At 39.9% G+C, this 24222-nt stretch overlaps 1 pseudogene; it reads left to right on the forward strand.

Moving 5' to 3' along the window:
* The first annotated feature begins 2401 nt into the window (after window positions 1–2401).
* The window catches only part of LOC137235737 (uncharacterized), a 127177-nt pseudogene continuing 105356 nt past the window's right edge, over window positions 2402–24222 (forward strand).

Consider the following 24222-nt stretch of genomic DNA (forward strand, 5'->3'; position numbering starts at 1 on the left):
TGGGATAGCCCAAATCCGTATTCTCTTTTTCATTTTATTAGTTAGTGTGCACTTTCTTCAACAGAACGTAGGGTTGTTGATTTACGAATCACACAATCATACTTCTAGTCATTAAGTGCTGTAGTGCGTAGATATTTCACAGAGCTACATTTAAGACTTTTTTTAAAGCAAGTTGCAATCCAGTACGTTTAGTATTGTATCAGATTACATCTTTCCGACTTTAATTTATGATATATCTATATCCATATATAAATCTTTTAAAATAAAGTCGCTAATGTCATTATAGGCCCATCACTTCACACAGAGTGCTCCGATTTTAAAACGGTTTTCTGCATTTCAAAGCTAAGCTACATGAGATTGGCATTTTCGATATAATTTGAAGGTATATATTATAGTGGTGGGGAAATTTGCAAAATGCTCGGTTCCCGCAACATAAATGGTTAGAGGTTAAATTTACTTATAAAAAGGATGTATGTTTGCATACAACTTATGTACTCCGAAATCATTCCCCGATTTTGATCAAATTTCCAGGTTCGCTTCATGGCAAACCGAAGAGAATTCCTGTCAAATCCCTTCCTGGAAAGGGGACCGGGAACGATCCATTCCAACTAATTCTATTCACGGTTCGATTTGCCTGAAATTAGGTATTTAGGCAGCCCTTTGTCTGGATTAGTATATACGAGATTTTTCCGGGGAGCGGACCAGGGACTGACTGGGACTAAGACAGGGACTCCAACGGGGACTTGGGCTTTGAATGGGGCTGGGACTGTAACTGGAACTGGGGCTGGAAATAAGGGATGAGGAAGAATAAGAACTGTAGAGAGAAAAGAATGACGGAGAAAGAAACTGAGAAAGATATGGAGTTAGACGAAGATAGAGAAGAAAATACGGAGAAGGAGAAAGGGACGTATAGAAAGAGAAAGGCAGAGGGACGAGTGAATAAAAGGACAAGAAAAAGGGGGAGGAAGAGCTAGAGATAAAAGCTTATTTGATAGATCAAAGTTAGGGCAGAACAATGTCTGCCAGGTCTGCTTATATTTATAGATAAAAGAGATGAAAATTGAGCTTTTTACATTTTGGAACTTTTTATGTACTGCTTACTGGGCTCATTATCAATATATGCAAAAAAGTGAACGAATGAGATAAATTAAACAACACGTGTCTCTTAAAGGTAAATAATTTTATTTTGTAGCTTATAATTGCGTTTTCAAAGCACTTTACGGAAACTAAAGTAGTATTGTGTGTTACTGAATTATAAAAATCAATAAGTTTTAGAACAAAAATGAATACCCAGCAGAAAACACGAACGGTGCTGAACGGGGACAAATCGGATGAAGAGCGTGACATTTAGTACTCACACTTGTACCAGTAGCGCTTAGGGTCGAGCTAGGTTTATATATTTAAATAAATTAATTAAAGGCTGCGACTATTTCAAAACCACCTGCGACTGAATTAGTTAACGACGCGTTCAAAAGGCAAGTTCATTGTATACCTTTTTAAAGCGTTCCTAATTGGTTCAGTCTCCCGATATTCATCCGATAGCACCAGTTCGGAGGTAGGCATTAAGGGCCTTTTTACCATCTCCAGCTAAGGTAGATCTTATCTGGAGGATAGCTACCTATCAGATAGATTCATTTGACACTTATGTTTTCATCAACACACGGTGACCTACCAAGGGTTAAATCGATAAGTAGAACAAAACATCTTTTGTGAATACACGAAAATTGGCCAAACAGTTTACTTTTTTTACACTGTGTTAGGAAATGCACATAACAGAGACGCGAGTATGTAGAAAATAGAAATTTGTATATGTAAATAAAATAAATGTAAGGCGCGATAACCTCCGAAGTGATCTAAGGCCGAGCTTCTCTTCTAATATGCGTCGTGCTCCTCTTGATTTTTTCTACAAATTGGCCGGACGGGACCTACTTGTTTTACGCCGACTTCGAACGGCATCTGCAGGCAGATGAGTTTTCACTGAGAGCTTTTCATGGCAGAAATACACTCGGAGCGCTTGCCAAACACTGCCGGGGCGAGCCCGCTTAGAAAATTTTTTTTCTAATTGAAAAACCTTATTTCTAAAATTTTGATGTTGCTTTGCCCGGGATGGGAGCCCAGGGCATAAGGTGTGGTAGGCGGAGCACGCTACCATCACGCCACGATGGCCGCCAATTTGTATATGTATCTAAAGGGCGGACCTAAATCTATTGCGAAACTGTCGCTTTGCGTGATTGTCTCTCATTTTTTCTGTAGGGTATATACAATGTTACCCGAACTTAGGCTATTTTCTGTTTTTGTTTTGTTATTTGGAATGGTATAATGTGTTTTGTGTGTGTGTGGAAATTTCGCTGAAAAAATCGGCATAGATTGCAAGTATAAAAGGTGTGAAAAATTTTAATATCACATTGTCAGTTTTAGTGTTGAAGACGTAAGTGATATTTTTGTGATTTCTTCAAACTAATACTTTACAAAATGGTGAAACATCAGATTGCTAGGTAAGTAACTAAATTATATTATCCTTTCAGAAAAAAATAGTATCGTAAATTAAAAGATATTTTAAGAGTCAAATGGATATATTAGTAAAGCACATACTGCTATATGTCCTTTGGTTTAAATTTAGAGAAATATATATGTACATCCTGTTTTTGAATTTTTCCTTTATTTAAATCTGATATAGTACAGTTAGTGGCATAGGTCCTAGAAAGCTTTATCAAAAGGACGGACTTATTTTATAAGATAGGTCCTGCTTTTAAATATTATTTCTCAGTTTGGTCGTTAAACAAACACAATGGACGAATATAGTATATTTGGGGTCCTCACAGACCAGCTAGTTCAACCTAACATAACCTCATTGAGCCCGCTGAATCTGATTTCTGTTAGGCTATTGGCTACATTCAATGCGTTCACACGCAAACTAAATTTTAAAATACCGAGGGGATCGATTCGGCCACGTTATCAAATCGGTGATTTATTTCTGCAGTCGGTTAAAAACTATTCTATGCATTCCTTTTCAAAGTTTTCCTTCCAGATATTATTAGATAGTTTTAAAACCCAAAATTTTTCTCTAGTCTGTGCATTCGCAGGAACACACTTTCGCACTTTCATTTATGGCAAACAAATTTATTTGCATTTTTCGTTTACTTGACTTCCCAGATGCGCTTCCTGTTAACCCAGCTTTGACGAGATATTCGCGAAGGTGTCTCTGTTTGCCACTCAAATGGCTTCAGTTCTGCGTATAACTTCCGTGATACAGATATACTTTCTCCTCGATACTTTTCGTCTTATCGTTTTAACAGCTTCCTATTCCTATCGAAATATTTTCCAAATGTCGTTTCGCTTTTGGGGAACAGTTCTTGCCGAAAGCTGATAAGAACTCGGAACAACGTCGATATCTTCGGCGAATATTTCTTCAGAAATGTTGTATGGAATTAGTAGCATGCTTGTCTTCAACAGACAACAGAAATAACAGTACTATTGTGAGCATAGTGGATAAGTGCAATGACTTCTTTCTGACAGGCACTCGCTTTAGTTAACATAACGGGAAAATCTGAGTTGCCATTGTTGTTTCGGTTGAAAACGGTCAATTAGGGTTCTGTGCAGAGACGTAAAAGATTGAAACTGGGTTTATGTAGTCACAATAGTGTTGCTCCTGTTAAACAGTATTTTAAATTTATATCATGGCGAAAATTGTTCAGTTCAGTGTTATTGATTTTCATTAAAAATTTAATTTATTACATGAAGTTACTCTTCTAAGTGTAAAAAGCATAGAAAACAGATAGTTTTTCTAATTATTGTAAACAACTTTTTAAACACAACAGCAAAGCAAGTCGGTAAAATATTTTTTAGGATTTCTGAATTTCTGTACCCAAGTTCATTATATTTGTGTAATACAAGAATTTGGTAACAACATTTCTAAATGAAACAAGTAAGGAAGGCTAAGTTCGGGTGTAAGCGAACATTACATACTCAGCTGAGAGCTATGGAGGGAAAATCACCATGTAAAATGTAAAAAAATGAACCTAGGGTAACCCTGGAATATGTTTGTATGAAATGTGTATCAAATGGAAGGTATTAATGAGTATTTTAAAAGGGAGTGGGCCTTAGTTATATAGGTGGACGCCTTTTCGAGATATCTCCAAAAAGGTGGACCAGCGTGACTCTAGAATTTGTTTCTACGATATGGGTATCAAATGAAAGGTGTTAATGTGTATTTTAAAATGGCTTGGGCCTTAGTTCTATAGGTGGACGCCTTTTCAAGATACCGCCATAACCGTGGACCAGGGGTGACTCTAGAATTTGTTTGTAAGATATGGGTATCAAATGAAAGGTGGGACCGAGTATTTTAAAAGGGCGTGGGCCTTAGTTCTATAGGTGGGCGCCTTTTGGAGATATCGCCATAAAGGTGGACCAGGGGTGACTCTAGAATTTGTTTGTACGATATGGGTAGCAAATGAAAGGTGTTAATGAATATTTTAAAAGGGAGTGGTGGTAGTTGTATATGTGAAGGCGTTTTCGAGATATTGACCAAAATGTGGACCAGGGTGACCCAGAACATTATCTTTCGGGTACCGCTAATTTATTTATATGACGCAGGATGCGAAGTCATTATCAAAAGTCTAAGAGGAATTGACGAGCACGCACTTCCAATCAATAATAATTTTACTCTGCCTCATATTTTTTTTACTACTCAAATAGTTTGACTAATGTTTTTCTCGCCTACTAATTTTTAGTATGTATACTTACAACAAGTGTTTTATGAAACAGTGCGCGTCACTTCATCAAAGTATGTCCCAATACTCTAAACTTATTGACAGATCCGACATATATATGTAATATCACGAACAGTATTCCTGCCAAGATTCTAAGGGCTTTTGATTTCGCCCTGCAGAACTTTTTCATTTTCTTCTACTTAATATGGTAGGTGTCACACCCATTTTACAAAGTTTTTTTCTAAAGTTATATTTTGCGTCAATAAACCAATTACCATGTTTCATCCCTTTTTTCGTATTTGGTATAGAATTATGGCATTTTTTTCATTTTTCGTAACTTTCGATATCGAAAAAGTGGGCGTGGTCATAACCGGATTTAGGCCATATTTTACACCAATACAAAGTGAGTTCAGATAATTTTTTTAAGTGGGCGGGGCCGTTCTCCGATTTTGCTAATTTTTATTAAGCTTACCTATAGTAATAGGAGTAACGTTCCTGCCAAATTTCATCATGATATCTTCAACGACTGCCAAATTACAGCTTGCAAAACTTTTAAATTACCTTCTTTTAAAAGTGGGCGGTGCCACGCCTATTGTACAAAATTTTACAAATTTTCTAATCTGCGCCATAAGTTCAACTCACCTACCAAGTTTCATAGCTTTATCCGTCTTTGGTAATGAATTATCGCACTTTTTCGGTTTTTCGAAATTTTCGATATCGAAAAAGTGGGCGTGGTTATAGTTCGATATCGTTCATTTTAAACATCGATCTGAGATGAGTGCCCAGGAACCTACATATCAAATGAGATACCTCAAAACGGACAGACGGACGGACGGACATGGCTCAATCAAATTTTTTTTCGATACTGATGATTTTGATATATGGAAGTCTATATCTATCTCGATTCCTTTATACCTGTACAACCAACCCTTATCCAATCAAAGTTAATATACTCTGTGAGCTCTGCTCAACTGAGTATAAAAACAACAATTTTACACCTGTGGCACTTTATATTTTGTTAAGTTTCTCTTGACTTTTTTGACTCGAATTTAAATACATTTTGCTTTCCGTATGTTTCCGCATTCTTGGAGGCTACAAGTCTTCTATTATTTATATTTCCGTGGGAAATATGCAACTGTTTCATCTACTACAAAGTTTTATTAAACTATCAAATGCAACTCAGCTTAAAGTACTCTTACGTACCAAAAAAATGCAACTCTAGACCTGAGATTTTCGAGCGAGGCTGTTTGAATTTTGACATTTATCCCTTAGTTGACACACTTTATATTGTACACAATGATTGTGAAAGTACTATATTTTCTCTGTTTTAAATATGAGTCCACACAAATCAAAAGTGTCTAACTCCACAAATGGCATTCTTACAAGTATTTCGTGTATTACACATTAGTCGATCAAATCAAAAGTTTTTAATAAAACAAGCAAGGTTAAGACAAAATAAGGGAAAATCAACATGTAGGAAAATGAACCTAGGGTAACCCTGGAATGGGTTTGTATGGCATGGGTATCAAATGAAAGGTGGTAATGATTATTTTAAAAGGGAGTGGGCCTTATTTCGCAATAAGGTGAACCAGGGGTGACTCTAGAATGTGTTTATACGATATGGGTATCAAATTAAAGGTATAAATGAGGGTTTTCAAGGAAGTGTCCTTTAGTTTTATATGTGAAGGCGTTTTCAAGATATCGACCAAAATGTGCAGGTTTATTTGCAGTACCTGCGCGCTCGCTAATGGTCGGTTTCAGCATCGACGTCCATCTTCCGCTGATCCGCATCGTCGTATCCTCCTCCACGATAGTATCGTCGAATTCAGCATCCGACGGATCGGATTTCAACAGAAGTTGCTCGTCCATGCTAGTAAAGTACTGTCCCTCAATCTCAGATACCGAGAATGTATCGCTCTCGGCATCCGGAGCCCCATGTCCACTCAAGGTGTTGCACGAGTCCTCGAGATTTGTTGTGGCGGTTGCGGGTTCGCTCGAGGCGGTGTCCACAATCACCAGATTTTCAGTCGGCTAAGAAGTTCTTAAAAAACAATAAAGAACTATTAGTCCTGAACCCTGACAAGGGCAACGTAACAGTTCTGATGGAAAAATCTGATTATGATAAGAAATTACAGGAAATGATAAACGATATTTCCTCATATCGGGTCAAACAAGTTACAGGACAAGAATAATGAAATTGTAGAAAAACTTTTTAAAAAAATGTGATAAAAATAAAAGAATTTCACGCCTGGTTATCAACCATATATGTACATGTATACTTGTAGTTTATAGTCTCTCGCATAGCCACATGCATGTGGTTATGTGAGTACTACTTCAGCTGATGGTGAGTATCCCTCCGCTGCCTTGTGTGTACATGATGATTGATTTGTTCACGTACATACTGCTTATTATCGGCTTAGTGATGGTAGTATCGCTTAGTGATACTAATAATCGTCACACTGCCCTCCACCTAAGTCTGATCGTCCCTATCAGACAAATCTCTCGATCTAACCGCTGCTAGCCTCTCCAAGTGAACACCCTTCTATTTCGTGGTTTCCCAATTGTTTGTATGCGGTAGATGACATCACTGATCCTCTTCACAACTCTGTACGGGCCTCCCAAATTGCACCAAAATTTGGATGGAGCACCTTTCCGCTGGTGAGGGTTGTATAGCAGTACCAAATCTCCCTCCAGGAAACCTTCCGAATTATTGTTCTTGTACCTGTGTTTCATCCTACTACTCATTATCCTGAACCGTTCCGTCACACTCTGTTGTTTGGCGAATGAACTACTTCGCAGAGCTTTATCTTGACGGATTGACTTTGCATCCTCAGTATAGTCTTGACAGTTCAAATTCTTTCCTTCGTTTTAGTGCGTCCATTTGGTTTTGTCAATGCCAGTGTTTCTCTCGCAGATATTTTGATTTTTCTTTATTTGGCCCATTCGTTCCATCAACCTTTCCCTTTGACTTCCGTGGTCTTTGTCGAGTCTCCTCCACCAGCACTCGCTTACTGCTGCACCCTTTCTCAAAACTGAAGTTAAGTGGCACATCCTGGTTCTCATAGCGCATAATCCTTCTCTGCATATCGATCCTGATGTCATGGTCAACTAAGAAGTCCACTCCCACTCGTATTGAAACACGTATTTTCCTTATAGCAGAAAATATTCCTAGTAAAAAATGGACGGGATCGGTTAAATACCACGGCAAGTTAGATATAAAACAAGTGTAAAGGGGTCGTAGACTAGAATAATAAGCTATAACTTAGCAAAAAATAATTTTGAATCAATGATATTTCACTTATCAAGTTTTATTGTAAGAGGAAATGGGGAGACATTTTTTTTTAAACGGGCGGTGCCACGTGTTATGTAGACAAGTAATTTATCTGAAATGAAATGTACACTTAAAGTACACGCTGAGTATATAATGTTCGGTTACACCCGAACTTAGACACCTTTACTTGTTATATTTTATATTTACCTTAAAAATCGCTTAGGTATGTACATCTGTTCACTATATATTTCTTATCTTATAAAGCCGATTATTTGGAGATTACGAATGGGATAAGATTATTGTTCAACCCCATTCATGGTATGAAGTCTTCGGCACAGCCGAAGACAGTCCCGTCCTTACTTGTTTTTTGCGATTTTGCGAAGTGGAATTCCGGTTACAGTTAAGATAATTATTGTGTTTTTGTAGGGTCCTCTCCTTCATTGCCAGGAGGGAGGCGTATCAGTTTGACGAGGGCTCTCGTCACTTGGCCTCGAGCGGTCATGATTGCGACCACTTGAATTCGGTCGTCGTAGCCAAGGTGGACTTTGACCACCTTGTCCAGTCTCCATTCATTCGGGGGGAGGTTGTCTTCCTTTATGCTCATCAAATCCCCTATTGTCATATTTGTTTTTGGGTGCCTCCATTTGTTAAGTTTTTGGAGTTCGATTAGGTTGATGACCGATGGTGGGTTTTCGCTGGCATCGGGTTGTAGAGGGGCAAGTAGTGCCCTGGCGTTAGTGGTTCCATATCGACTCTATCATTTGAGGATGGGGTTAAGGGTCGAAAATTGAGACAATACTTCATTCTGCGCAATAGCGAGGCAAAGTCCTCGAATGTTTATTTGGAGTTTTGAGACATTTTCGTGAAATGTTTTGTGAAACTTTTGACTCCTGCTTCCCACAGCCCCCCCCCCCCCCCCCCCCATGTGAGCAGCCGCAGAAGGGATAAAAAGCCACGCAGAAGGGATAAAAACCCACGCTATTTCTTGGTGGGAGTAAAGAGCTAGGATCTTGAGGCGGGCATCGGTTAATAATGCCTTAAATTCTGCTCTAAGCGCCCGAGCTGCCCCGAAGAAGTTAGATCCGTTCCACATGGATGGCCTTCGTAGAGAAGCAGATCCAGCCAAATACGGTCTCTTGAGCGATGAGAGTCCCTAGATTATCTTTTTTGATACCCCCTAACATGATTTGGACGTAAATGTCACCGTCTAAAATAAGGTCGACTGATTCGTTAATAAAGAACCGTTTGTCCGCTAATATGATATTAGGGAAAGCTTGTAATGCGGTTGGATTTGCCTGACAGGTTGGGAGGTTTCACTTTCGCGGAAACCTGATTAGTGATACCAGTGACAGCCTAGTAGGCGGCAAGTTGATACGGCCTTTGAGCCTTTCTGTAATAAAGGTGCATTCGGGCCCAGAATCATTTAAGGCACGCGCCGAAAAATTTGTATTATTGTAAAATACGTTGACGTGTGCTGTACCTAGTAAGGCTTCCGTATCTTATATTGGAAGCTGAGAAACATGATGTGAAATTATTGACATTGTTGTTGTGCTTATTTACCGCATCACGCCTCTGCATTGCTTCGGCCGAAGTGCTTGGGATGTTGTCATTGGGGTATGATCCGTTTGGCCTACCCGTAGGTGTTGATGCAATTGCCTGCATATGTAGGAGCGTGTGATGTCGTAGGTGGCAAGTGCTGTAGTTATATGAGCTAGTACACTTAGACACAGTATGTCCCGACGAGAGGCACTTGATACAAGTGTTGTTACTTTTAATAAAGTGTAATCTGATATCGGACAGCTTATGAGTTTGGGCTCGTTGGACTTGCACATACTGCACGCGCGCTTGGCCACGCTTCTTTGAAAGGCGCCAAGCTTTCGGCGCGAAGAATCGGTAGATTGTCTACCGTTCTGCTGTTTAGGGGCTTTACTAGTATCGCTACCGGTAATGCCTGAAACAGTTTCCAGTGCCTGGAATCTATGGGAAGAATTTGTCCATTTCTTTCCACTTGGAGACTTTTGTCTTATTGGCGACTGTCTGTTCCCAGAGAGCTAAGGTACTTTCTGGCAGCTTGGTCGAGCATAGGAAAGTAATGATGGCATCCCAGTTTGAGATGTCGATCTGAGCGTTTTAAGGTACGCGATACAATTATTGATCTCGCGTTGCGTCGAGTTACCACACTCACTCAAAATTTTTTTAAATTAAATAAAATCTTTAGTTGGGTGTTGATCAGGATACTTTAGTTTGCGTACCTGTCAGTTAAATTCTTCCATGCTGTGGTGAAAACGTCGTTTGTGAATTGGTACTTTAGAACAATTTCCTTTGCTTCCCCATCAGTCTTTTGAATGAGGTAATACAACCTCTCGGCATTAAGCGGACTCTTGTTGTTGATGTATATGGCCGTGAACATGTCCTGGAAAGTTGGACAAGATAGGTAATCGCCCTTAAATACTTCGGTGTCGCAAATAAGTAAGTAAGTAAGTCGCAAAGAGGCAAGCGGATATTGCGTTCACGCTAGCGCTCTCCTTCGGGTCGAACCTCACTGTCTTTTTATACCTTTCATGAAAATGAAATAGTATATTAATTTCGGCACGAATCCTAAAATTGTAAGTTCTTAAAAGAAAATAGATAGACCCACCACTAGGCATACCGAAACAATTAAGATGAAGAGCTGAGTTGTTTTAGCCATGTCCGTCTGTCCGTCTGTTCGCCTGTCCGTCTGTCTGTTTGTGTGCAAACTAGTCCCTCAATTTTTGAGATATCTTAATAAAATTTGGTGAGCCGGTGTATTTAGGTGTCCGATTAGACATTTGTTGGAACCGACCTGATCGGACCACTATAGCATATATCCTCCATACAACCAATTTTTCAGAAAAAGAGGATTTTTGTCATATCTTCCTCAATTTATCAGATTGAAGCTTCAAACTTCACCATATGCTTTTGTATATTGCACATATTGTTGTCTGAAAAAATGGATGAGATCGGTCGTATATATAGCACATATCTCCCAATTGTTCAGATATTAAACTTTTCGTAATTACTGCCCCATTTTAAGAGCTAGAGGCTTCAAATTTCAACAAATGCTGCTGTGTGAATAAATGATAGAGATCGGTTGTATATAGAGTATATATCTCATACAAGATTTTTCAGATAAGAAACTTTTCGGAATTTCAGCCCCATTTTACCAGTTAGAAGCTTCAAGTTTCACCAAATGCTCACATATATAGCATATATTGTTGTCTGAAAAAATCATGGAGATCGGTGATATATATCTAATATCTAATCTAATCTAGTCTAATCTAATGTATATTATAAATATGAAAGTTTGGATGTTTGTATGTTTGGATGTTTGTCCAGACTTTTGTCTTTTTGGACTCAATAACGCACGAACAGACAGATTTGGATGAAATTTCCACACATGTAGCCAATAGTCTAGAAGGATCTACTAGCTATATTTTTTTGAAAAGGGGGGGCGGGAAGTCCCCGCCCCCCAGGAAGAGTTATAATTTAATTATTGTATTTTTTCGTCTTTGTGACTGAATCACGCCAGAATGGCTACACGGATTTAGGACAGAGACAATAGTCTACTGGCGAAATCTTTTTCGACCCCTTCGAATAATTACTTTTTAACAATTTTTACACATTATAACTGTATGTATACTGACCTTCACCAATATTACAAACTCAATGGGTCAAATAAGTCGAGAGCTTACAAAGTGCGCAGTGACACCCCCCCCCCCCCCCTCGTCATCCCCTCTGGTGCACAATCTGTAAATTGGTATAACTCCATCTAAATTTTCTCCTAAATCAATAATTTTTGGTATCTGGCCCATACAGTTCGTGATCTAAACAATTTTGGAAAAACGATCAGAGGTGCTCTCCTTCTCCTCCCGGCATCCCCCCTCCTTCAATTGTTTTTGTTAGCTTTACCTGTATGTTTGTTTGTAACTCTACAACGCGCCTGCTGCCTTATTAACGTGCTTTTATTATTAATTACCTTCACCATATTTGTAGTCCCGTCAGGGTCATATCGAGACCCTTCCGGGATAATTTCTGGATGGTTTTCGGTATCCGACCGGGATCCCGTCGTGGTCTTTTCGGGACTATTTCGGAATTGTTCCGAGATCCCGTCGGTGTTATTTTGGGAGTTTTTCGGGATTATTCCGTGATCATTTGGGGATCATTTCGGGACTATTTCGGTATCATTTGGGGACTCTTCCGACACCATTTCTGGATGGGATTCGGGATCCCTCCGGAATCTCGTCGGCGTAATTTGGAGAATATTTATGGACTATTTCGGGATCAGTTGCGTACCCTTCAGAGATCAATACTGGATGGTTTTCGGGAGCCCTCCGGGATCCCGTCGGGGTCATATCGGAACTTTTTCGGTATCTTTTTGGGACCCTTCCGAGATCATTTCTGGGTAGTTTAGGGGATCCGCCCGGCATCCCGTCGGGGTAATTTCGGGACTTTTTCTGGACTATGTCAGGGTCATTTCGGAACTTTTACAGGATTATTTCTTGATGGTTTTCAGGATCCGTCCGGCGTCCCGTCGGGATTATTTCGGGACTATTACGGGATAATTTTGGAACACTTCCGGTATAATTTCTGAAATATTTTCGGGATGCGTCCGGAAACCCGTCGGAGTTATTTCGGGACTTTTTCGGGATCCTCTGGGGATCCTTCCGGTATCATTTCTGGAAAACTTTCGAGATCTCGCCAGGGTCATTGCGGAATTTTTTCGGGACTATTTCGGGATCATTTGGGGATCCTACCGGGATCATTTCCGGATGGTTTTCTGGATTCCGATAAGGTAGTTTCGGGGCTTTTTCGGAACTATTTTGGGACCCTTCCGGCATCATTTCTGGATGATTTTCGCTATCCGTCCGGGATCCCGTCAGGGGCATCTCGGGACTTTTTCGCGATCATTTCTGGATAGTTTTAGGGATACATCTGAGATCCCGTCGGGGTTATTTCGGGTCATTTTCGGTATCCCTCCGAGAGCATTTATCGACCACGTGAGAGTTATTTCGGAACTATTTCGGGATCATTGGGGACTCTTCCGGTATAATTTCTGGACGACTTTCGGGATATGTCCGGAATCCCGTCGGAGTTATTTCGGGTCTTTTTCGGGATCATCTGGGCATACTTCTGGTGTCATTTCTGGATGATTTTTGGGATCCCGTCAGGGTCATTTCGGGACTTTTTGGGGACTATTTCGGGATCATTTGGGGATCCTTCCGGGATAATTTCTGGATGATTTTCGCGATTCGTCCGGGATCCCGTAGGGTCATTTTGGGACTTTTTCACTATCATTTCTGGATAGTTTTCGGGATACATGTGGGATCATTTCGGGACTATTCCGGGATCTTTTGGGGACTCTTCCGGTATAATTTCTGGATGATTTACGTGATCCGTCCAGGTACTAGTCAGGGTCTTTTCGGGATCATTTTGGACTCTTACGGAATCATTTCTGGATAGTTTTCGGGATCCGTCCTAGTCTTTTCGGGACTTTTCGGGTTCATTTGGGGACCCTTCGGGGATACTTTCTTGACGGTTTATGGAATCCCGTCGGGGTCATTTCGTGATGGCTCAATAAAATTTTTTTTCGATACAGATGATTTTGATATATGGAAGTCTATATCTTTCTCGATGTGCAAAGCACGCTGAGTATAAAAATAGGTAGGTACTTTGTGTGAAGATGCCAAGTGATCCCGGAATAGTGCTAAACATTTTCCGAAATGACCTTTATGGTATCCCGGACAGATCCTGAAATGATCTCAGAAGGGTGCTTAAAAGATCTTGAAATAGTCCAGAAAAAGTCACGAAATTACCCCGTCGGGATCCCAGACGGATTCCGAAAACCATACAGAAATGATCCCGAAAGGTTCCGCAAATTCTCCCGAAATAATCCCGGACGGATCCCAGAAATCATCCAGATATGATCCTTAAAGAGTACCTAATTGATCCCAAAATGACCTTGACGGGATCACAGATTGATCCGAAAGCCATGCAGAACTGATGCCGGCAAACTCTCCGTCCGTCCGTAAATCCGTTAGCACGATAACTTGAGTAAATATTGAGATATCTTCACCAAATTTGACACACTAGTTTATCTGGACCCAGAATATGTATTGAAAATGAGCGAAATCGAATGATAACCACGCCCACTTTTTATATACATATATAAAATTTTGGAAAACACAAAAAACCTGACAATTTAGTAAATAATACACCTAGAATGTTGAAATTTGAAATGGGACTGATATTGAGACTCTTGATAAAAATTTGGAAAAATTTTTTCAATTGGGCGTGGCACCGTTCACTTGTGATAAAATCATTTTTATACTCAGTTGAGCAGAGCTCACAGAGTATATTAAGTTTGATTGGATAACGGTTGGTTGTACATATATAAAGGAATCGAGATAGATATAGACTTCCATATATCAAAATAATCAGGATCGAAAAAAAATTTGATTGAGCCATGTCCGTCCGTCCGTCCGTCCGTCCGTTAACACGATAACTTGAGTAAATTTTGAGGTATCTTGATGAAATTTGGTATGTAGGTTCCTGATCACTTATCTCAGATCGCTGTTTAAAATGAACGATATCGGACTATAACCACGCCCACTTTTTCGATATCGAAAATTTCGAAAAACCGAAAAAGTGCGATAATTCATTACAAAAGACAGATAAAGCGACGAAACTTGGTAGATGGGTTGATGTTATGACTCAGAATAGAAAACTAGTAAGATTTTGGACAATGGGCGTGGCACCGCCCACTTTTACAAGAAGGTAATTTAAAAGTTTTGCAAGCTGTAATTTGGCAGTCGTTGAAGATATCATGATGAAATTTGGCAGGAACGTTACTACTATTACTATATATGTGCTGAATAAAAATTAGCAAAATTGGATGAAGAACACGCCCACTCTTTAAAAAAAAATTTTTTTAAATTCAAATTTTAACAAAAAATTTAATATCTTTACTGTATATAAGTAAATTAAGTCAAAATTCAACTCCAGTAATGATATGATGCAACAAAATACAAAAATAAAAGAAAATTTCAAAATGGGCGTGGCTCCGCCCATTTTCATTTAGTTTGTATAGAATACTTTTATTGCCATAAGTCGAACAAAAATTTACCAATCCTTCTCAAATTTGGTAGGAGCATAGACTCTATGACGGTTACTATTCTCTGTGAAAATGGGCGAAATCGGTGGAAGCCACGCTTATACACAGTCCACCGTTTGTCCTTCCGCTCGGCCGTTAACACAACAACTTGAGCAAAATCCGATATATCTTTACTAAACTAAGCCCACTTACTTATCTGAACTCACTTTATCTTGGTATAAAAAATGGCCGAAATCCGACCACAACCACGCCCACTTTATCGATATCGAAAATTACGAAAAATGAAAAAAATGCCATAATTCTATACCAAATACGAAAAAAGGGATGAAACATGGTAACTGGATTGGTTTATTGACGCAAAATATAACTTTGGAAAAAACTTTGTAAAATGGGTGTGACACCTACCATATTAAGTAGAAGAAAATGAAAAAGTTCTACAAGGCGAAATCAACAGCCCTTGGATTCTAGGCAGGAATACTGTTAGTGGTATTGCATATATAAATAAATTAGCAGTACCCGACAGATGATTTTCTGGATCACCTGGTCCACATTTTGGTCGATATCGCGAGAACGCCTTCACATATACATCTAAGGGCCACTCGCTTTTAAAACCCTCATTAATACCTTTAATTTGATATCCATACCGTACAAACACATACTAGAGTCACCCCTGTCCCACCCTAATGGCGATATCTCGAAAAGGCGTCCACCTATAGACCTAATGCCCACTCCCTCTTAAAATGCTCAGTAACACCTTTCGTTTGATACCCATACCGTACAAACATTCTATAGTCACCCCTGGCCCACCCTAATGGCGATATCTCGAAAAGGCGTCCACCTATAGACCTAATGCCCACTCCCTCTTAAAATGCTCAGTAACACCTTTCGTTTGATACCCATATCGTACAAACATTCTAGAGTCACCCCTGGCCCACCTTAATGGCGATTTCTCGAAAAGGCGTCCACCTATAGACCTAATGCCTACTCCCTCTTAAAATGCTCAGTAACACCTTTCGTTTGATACCCGTATCGTACAAACATTTTGGAGTCACACCTGGCCCACCCTAATGGCGATATCGCGAAAAGGCGTCCACCTATAGACCTAATTCCCACTCCCTCTTAAAATGTTCAGTAACACCTTTCGTTTGATACCAATATCGTACAAACATTCTAGAGTCACCCTTGGTCCACCTTTATGGCGATATCTCGAAAAGGCGTCCACCTATAGAACTAAGGATTACTCCCTTTTAAAATACTCATTACCACCTTTCATTTGATACCCATATCGTACAAACATTCTAGAGTCACCCCTGGCCCACCCTAATGGCGATTTCTCGAAAAGGCGTCCACCTATAGACCTAATGCCCACTCCCTCTTAAAATGCTCAGTAACACCTTTCGTTTGATACCCATATCGTACAAACATTCTAGAGTCACCCCTGGCCCACCCTAATGGCGATATCTCGAAAGGGCGTCCACCTATAGACCTAATGCCCACTCCCTCTTAAAATGCTCACTAACACCTTTCATTTGATACCCATATCGTACAAACACATTCTAGAGTCACCCTTGGCCCACCCTAATGGCGATATCTCGAAAAGGCGTCCACCTATAGACCTAATGCCCACTCCCTCTTAAAATGCTCAGTAACACCTTTCGTTTGATACCCATATCGTACAAACATTCTAGAGTCACCCCTGGCCCACTCTAATGGCGATATCTCTAAAGGGCGCCCACCTATAGACCTAGTGCCCACTCCCTCTTAAAATGCTCAGTAACACCTTTCGTTTGATGCCCATATCGTACAAACACATTCTAGAGTCACCCCTGGCCCACCCTAATAACGATATCTTGAAAAGGCGTCCACCTATAGACCTCATGCCCACTCCCTCTTAAAATGCTCAGTAACACTTTTCGTTTGATACCCATATCGTACAAACATTCTAGAGTCACCCCTGGCCCACCCTAATGGCGATATCTCGAAAAGACGTCCACCTATAGACCTAAAGCCCACTCCCTCTTAAAATGCTCAGTAACACCTTTCATTTGATTCCCATATCGTACAAACACATTCTAGAGACACCCCTGGTCCACCTTTATGGCGATATCTCGAAACGGCGTCCACCTATGGAACTAAGGATCACTCCTTTTCAAAATACTCATTAACAGCTTTCATTTGATACCCATATCGTACAAACATATTCTAGAGTCACCCCTAGTCCACCTTTATGGCGATTTCTCGAAAAGCCGTTCACCTATAGAACTAAAGCCCATTTCCTTTTAATATACTCATTACCACCTTTCATTTGATACCCATATCGTACAAACACATTCTAGAGTCAGCCCTGGTCCACCTTTATGGCGATATCCCTAAATGGCGTCCATCCATAGAACTATGGCCTACTCTCTCTTAAAATACTCTTTAATACCTTTCATTTGATACACATGTCATACAACTACATTCCAGGGTTACCCCAGGTTCATTTTCCTTATTTTGTCTCCATAGCTCTCAACTGAGTATGTAATGTTCGGTTACACCCGAACTTAGCCTTCCTTACTTGTTACAAATATTATTAATCATAAATCAAAAATCATTAAACCTATCGTAACAAAATTCGGCAGAGAGGTTGCCTTTACTATAAGGAATGATTTGAAGAAAAATTAACGAAATCTTTTAAAGACCACGCCCACTTTCATATAAAATATGTTTAAAAGGATCGTGGACGAATAAAATAAGTTATATCTTTTTGGAAAAGAACTTTATATAATGGTATTTCATTTCCCAAGTAGATTTATAACAATCAATAGGAAAAACTTCAAATTTAAAAAATAGGCGTGGTAGCGCCCCTTTTATATCTAAGCCATTTTCTGTTTCGGGAGCCATAACTCGAAGAAAAATTAACATATCGTAACAAAATTGTGTACACGTATTTTCCTTATAGCAAAAAATATGTCTAGTAAAAATGGACGGGATCGGTTAAAGACTACGGCAACTTATATAAAATAAGCTTAAAAGGGTCGTAGACTAGAATAATAAGCTATACCTTAGCAAAAAATAGTTTTGAATCAATGATATTTCACTTATCAAGTTTTATTATACGAGGAAATGGGGAGACATTTTTTTTAAACGGGCGGAGCCACGTGTTATGTAGAAAAGTTATTTATCTGAAATGAAATGTACAATTGAAGCTCACGCTGAGTATATAATGTACGGTTACACCCGAACTTAGACACTTTTACTTGTTATACTCAACTGAGAAGAGCTCACAGAGTATATTAATTTTGTTCGCAAAAATGTACCCCGTACCGGCATAAACTAATCTAGATAGATATAGACTTCTATATATCAAAATGATCTGGGCGAAAAAAGAAATCCATTTATCCATCCTCCCGTCCGTCCGTCCGTCTGTCTCTCCGTGAACACGATAACTTGAGTAAATTTTGAGGTATCTTGATGAAATTTGGTGTGTGGGTTCCTGGGCACTCATCTCAGATCGCTATTTAAAATGAATGAAATCGGACTATAACCACGCCCACTTTTTCGATATCGAAAATTTCGAAAAACCGAAAAAGTGCGATAATTCGTTATCAAAGATGGATAGAGCGATGAAACTTGGTGGGTTGATTGACCTTATGACAGCAGAATAGAAAATTAGTAAAATTTTGGACATTGGGCGTGGCACCGGCCACTTTTTAAAGAAGGTTATTTAAATATTTTGCAAGCTGTAACTTGGCAGTCGTTAAAGATATAATGATGAAATTTAGCAGGAACGCTACCCCTATTACTATATGTTTGCCAAATAAAAATTAACAAAATCGGATGACGAACACGCCCAATATAAAAAAAAATGTTTAAAAGTCAAATTATAATAAAAAATTTAATATCTTTAGAGTATATAAGTAAATTATGTCAACATTCAACTCCATAAATGATATGGTGCAACAAAATACAAAACTAAAAGAAAATTTCAAAACGGGCGTGGCTCCGCCCTTTTTCATTTAATTTGTCTAGAATACTTTTAATGCCATAAGTCGAACAAAAATTTACCAGTCATTTTGAAATTTGGTATTGGCATGGATTCCATGACGATAACTGTTTTCTATGAAACTGGGCGAAATCGGTTGAAGACACGCCCAGTTTTTATACATAGTCGACCGTCCTTCCCTTCCGCTCGGCCGTTAACACGATAACTTGACCAAAAATCGATATATCTTTACTAAACTTAGTCCACGCACTTATCTGAACTCACTTTATCTTGGTATAGAAATGGCCGAAATACTACTATGACCACGCCCACTTTTTCGATATCGAAAATTACGAAAAATTCCACAATTCCATACCAAATATGAATAAAGCGATGAAACATGGTAATTGGATTGGTTTATTGACGCAAAATATAACTTTAGAAAAAAACTTTATAAAATGGGTGTGACACCTACAATATTAAGTAGAAGAAAATAAAAAAGTTCTGCAGGGCGAAATCAAAAGCCTTTGGAATCAGGGCAGGAATACTGTTCGTGGTATTACATATATAAATAAATTAGCGGTACCCGACAAGTGATGTTCTGGGTTACCCTGGTCCACCCTTATGGCGATATCTCGAAAAGGCCCACTCCCTTTTAAACAATCATTAACACTTTTCATTTGATACCCATGTCATACCAACACATTCCAGTGTTACCCTAGGTTCATTTTCCTACAAGGTGATTTTACTTTATTTTGTCTCCAAAGCTCTCAGCTGAGTATGTAATATTCGGTTACACCCGAACTTAGCCTTCCTTACTTGTTTTTTAATTAATTTCATTTTTTTTTTTGCAGTTCCCCTTTGTTAGTTTTAATTTTTTTGACATCATCATATTTGGTGGCCGGACAAGGTCGAAAGCCAGGTTCGTGTCGAACAGATATACAATATGTGCAAAACGTGGAGAGAGAAGCGGTGAGTGTGAAGTTTTATATACTTAAATAAATTAAGTGTCAGCTCTATGTATATAGCTAGGCCAATTTTATAGTACTATGCATAGACTTTAAAACCATTTTAAAAGCTTATCGTCGCTGCGCTAACGAAAACAGTTATGTGTTTTTCTTAAAATTTTTTTTATTGCATATTTTATTATCACTATATAGAGCCCACATGTCTGCATATGCAGTTTTCTTATATCTCTTTTGGTTTAGAAGTGAATGAAAACAACTATGTGCTCACAGTACTGAAAAACGGTTATGTACTTACTCACTAGCTTATAATTTTTTTGAATCGCTCGCGAAAGTGCTTTGATTTCAATGTAAAAAATAATTACAAACCATCTCGCTTCCCAAGGCAGCAGGTTCTATGAACCGGAGCGACTCGGGATTTTTCCCGACCAATTCAGTGTAACCCCATTTAATTTGTTGCGTCCCTCCCACAAATTGTCATCCTCCCAGCAGATCCTTGCAGCGTGACTGCGCAATATTCTCCTGCTCCGGGAGGGTATCGAACACAATCCAGGACCTGTACCTGACCCCGGTGCAGAGAAATGGTTTTGCCGCGTTTGCCGGAAAATAATCTTTTTAGGACGGGCACACTCTTGTCAATGTGTCACGTGCAAGAGATGGTTGCATCGGACAGGATGTTCTGGGCTAGGGCCCAAAACCCGAAGCCCTCATAACTTTTATAAATTTGGCTCCTTGCTGATTACGCCCAAGGGAGTCCCGTAGTCTGCGTGTACTTCCTTCTAGCTGCCCCGCTTCTCAGCAAGCCATAACAAGTAACCACTGCTGCTCCGGCCCCATGGCGCCACCAGCTCATACGATCGCTCCTCCCCCGATGGGTAAGGGGGTAATATACCCGCGGTAGGTATGCCTGTCGTAAGATGCGACTAAAATACCAGGTTCAAGGGGTGTGTAGCGTAACCCTTCAGGTTCCCATCGCAATATATAGCTTCTCCAAACCCAATTGTTAACCTCACCTATCCGCGGCGAATCCTGTTTCACTAACAGGCGAGGCTCTGGCGACCCCAAGCTCCTCATGGAACTTGGGGGTGGGGAGGGAGGTGATGGCCTGAAGGTTTAATGTGGCCACATAAATCGTTCCCGAGATGGTCGGGATAGCACCTTAATGGTGTTGTGTTACCGGAGCGTACCGGATCTATATCCGGCAAAGGACCATCACATCGACAACCCTCCCCAAAGCCTTCGGGGAGCAACCTTATCGCTACAACAACAACATAACCGTATTTTTAACCATTTCAGGCATATGCGACACAGGTGTCCCAAAAATATTTCCTTGTACAGCAAGTAGGCCGTCAATATTTTACTAGTTTTTTCGTTATAAGTTACGGACCATCACATCGATAACACTCCCCAAAGCCTTCGGGGAGCAACCCTATCGCTACAACAACAACAACATCGCTCCTCCTCATAACTACAATCTCCGTAGTAGAGTCGGTAGCAATGCCGAGCATCAGCCCCCGCCCCCGTCTTCTTCTCCCCCTCTTTCCGGCACTAGCACTCGAGTAGGTCAGAGAAACAAATTCTTAGGTCTCTACCACCTTTTGCACCGTTTGCCAGCACAGAATATATATGGTTGCAACATGTGTCCAATGCAGCTCCTGCCTTGGATGATGCCACTTTCTTAGATGTTCTGGTCTCAGCGACGGCAATGCCCCGACGGGTTTTATCGCGCCATACTGCTAGGCCGCAAACCCAACTACATCGGTTACCCAAATGCTTACCCAGGGAAGTCTAGTCCCAAAGCCCCAACAGCAATTGCGCCCTGGCCTCCCTCAACTCAGACGTTAACCCCGTTGCGCTTCAAAAATCTGCAGTTAAACTGTTGTGGCTTAACTGGGAAGATCACGGAGATATGTAGTTGATTTCATGAAGCGGCATAACATGCGCATTGCAGCGATCCAAGAGACCAAATATACAGCAATATCTGCTGAGGACCTGCTCTGGACATAACGTCCACAGAAGAGATCGCGAGAGCGGAAATGCAGGCGGTCTCGCGTTTATCACCCACCACATCTATTTAATCCCGACATCGGCATTACGTTACCGACTGTCTTACACCCTAAAATCTTGGATGTGACGTTCGATCAGGATCTACATTTTGGATTGTACCGAAAATCCAGAGCCGTAAAAAATCGCCAAACCTCTTTCCGGCAGCACTTGGGGTAAAGACAAAGAAACGCTCATTACTACTTACAAAGAAATTGGACGGCCGGTTGCATGCTTCGCGTCCCGATATGGTCGCCAAGCCTAAAGGTTACTCACTGGAAGAAAATACAGGCCTGCCAAAATACTGCTCTCAGAACCGCTACGGCCTGTTTTCTTACGTCCCCAGAACACCACGTACACAATGAGGCGATAGTACTCCCAAACAGTTCTGTTTCTGTTGAAAAACATACACAGAAACCTGGGCAGCCCAACAGACATCTGATTGATGAAGCTGCACCTCCCATGGGCTTAAGGGGTAATCTCCGTAATCATAATGAGGAATAACGGCAAAAATTGCATGCATTTCCCTACCGCCGAAAGCAAATTTGAATCATGTTTGAAAGCAGCTATGTGCTATAAAACGGCGAAAATATTTATCACGTCATAATGGGTTAAAAATAATGATTTTTTCCTTCACACATCAATAACGTACTTTCCATAAAATATTTCAAAATACGACATTTGCAAAATTTTGCAAATGGACACCAGAAATAAGTTTTTTTGATCTCCTGAAAAGTTACTGAAAAACACATAACTGTTTTTGTGAGCGCAGCGACGTTATGCTTTAATTATTTACAGTTCGAAGGAATCTGGTATATGCACCGTGGAATGACCCTTGACGATGCTAGGGCTTTCCGCTGCCGAAGAATGAATTTCACGTATTTTTATACAAGGCCACATGAAACGGCGTATAGAGCAGAAGAATTCAAAATACGTACTGAAGGGTAAGTATTTTTAATTGCAGGCAAAGCTTTTGGTTTTAGTTGAAATTGAATTGTTGTCTTTTATGTTGTTGATTTTTCGATAGGGTGCAAAAGTGAAGACTTGTGTCAAAAGAAACTTTTCTCAAATACCAAGTGCATAGGTAAAATATTAGTTTCCCTTTTCGTTCTCAAAAAATAGCACTGAAGATGGCACAACACCGAACCCGGTTCGTTTTCAAATCAAATTTGACAAGGAATGATGGAAAATTGTTCCAATATACAGCAATTACTTGAATTGGAACCATTTCCCGCCATTCCTCGTCAAGTTTGGTACGGAGACAAACCGGTTTCGGCGTTGCGCCATCTTTAGTGCAATTTATCGAGAACGAAACAAGAAAAACAATTTGACTATAAAATTTGATTTTGAAAAAAATTTCTTTCAACCCAAATAACTACACTTTTCTTTATATTGCAAAGAATTTCGGGGAAATTCCGCTTATTTCAAACTTTCTGCTATCGTTCGAATCGCTAAACTGTCGAAAAATTCACTGCAATTTTCAGTATTTCAAACTGGTCTTTCTTTAGATTTTGGGAGTAGTACAATTATACTTCAATATCAAGTACTTAACAAAAGCGTGTTTAACTCAAACTGATTACTCGTTCGTCAGCTCGCGCTGCTTTTATTCTATCTATTGTCTCTTCCGCATATTTCTCCAAAGGTCTAGACGTTTCACCTTCTGCAACTGTTGTATCTCCTGCTTGGTTACCAGCTATATATGTACATGTATATTCGTAGTTAATGCTTTTCTACTGGTCATATGCGTGTGTATGTATGAGTAACTACTTCGGCGATGACTACATCTGTGTGTGTGAAATATCTCTTCGTCGCCTTTATGTACGCGTGTAAATGGATTAAATTGATGTGTTCGTGTACACAAGAGAGGCAGCTTGCTTTATTGTTGTTGTGCCTTTATTTACTAACAGTCTAGTTATGCTAACATTCGCCACACTGCCCTCCACCTAAGTCGGCTCGTCCCGATCTAAACACTGCCAGCCTGTCCAAATGAACCACTTTCATTTTCTTTCGTTGTTAGCCAATGGTTTGTATGATGCAAACTACATCGTTGATTCGTTTTACAACTTTTTATGGGCCTTCCCACTTACACTGTAATTTCGGAGACAAACCATTTTTTCGTTGTGGGTTGTATAACAGCA

This window comes from Eurosta solidaginis, unplaced genomic scaffold (assembly GCF_040869045.1).
Source record: "Eurosta solidaginis isolate ZX-2024a unplaced genomic scaffold, ASM4086904v1 ctg00001059.1, whole genome shotgun sequence".
In the NCBI taxonomy this organism is placed as follows: domain Eukaryota; kingdom Metazoa; phylum Arthropoda; class Insecta; order Diptera; family Tephritidae; genus Eurosta; species Eurosta solidaginis.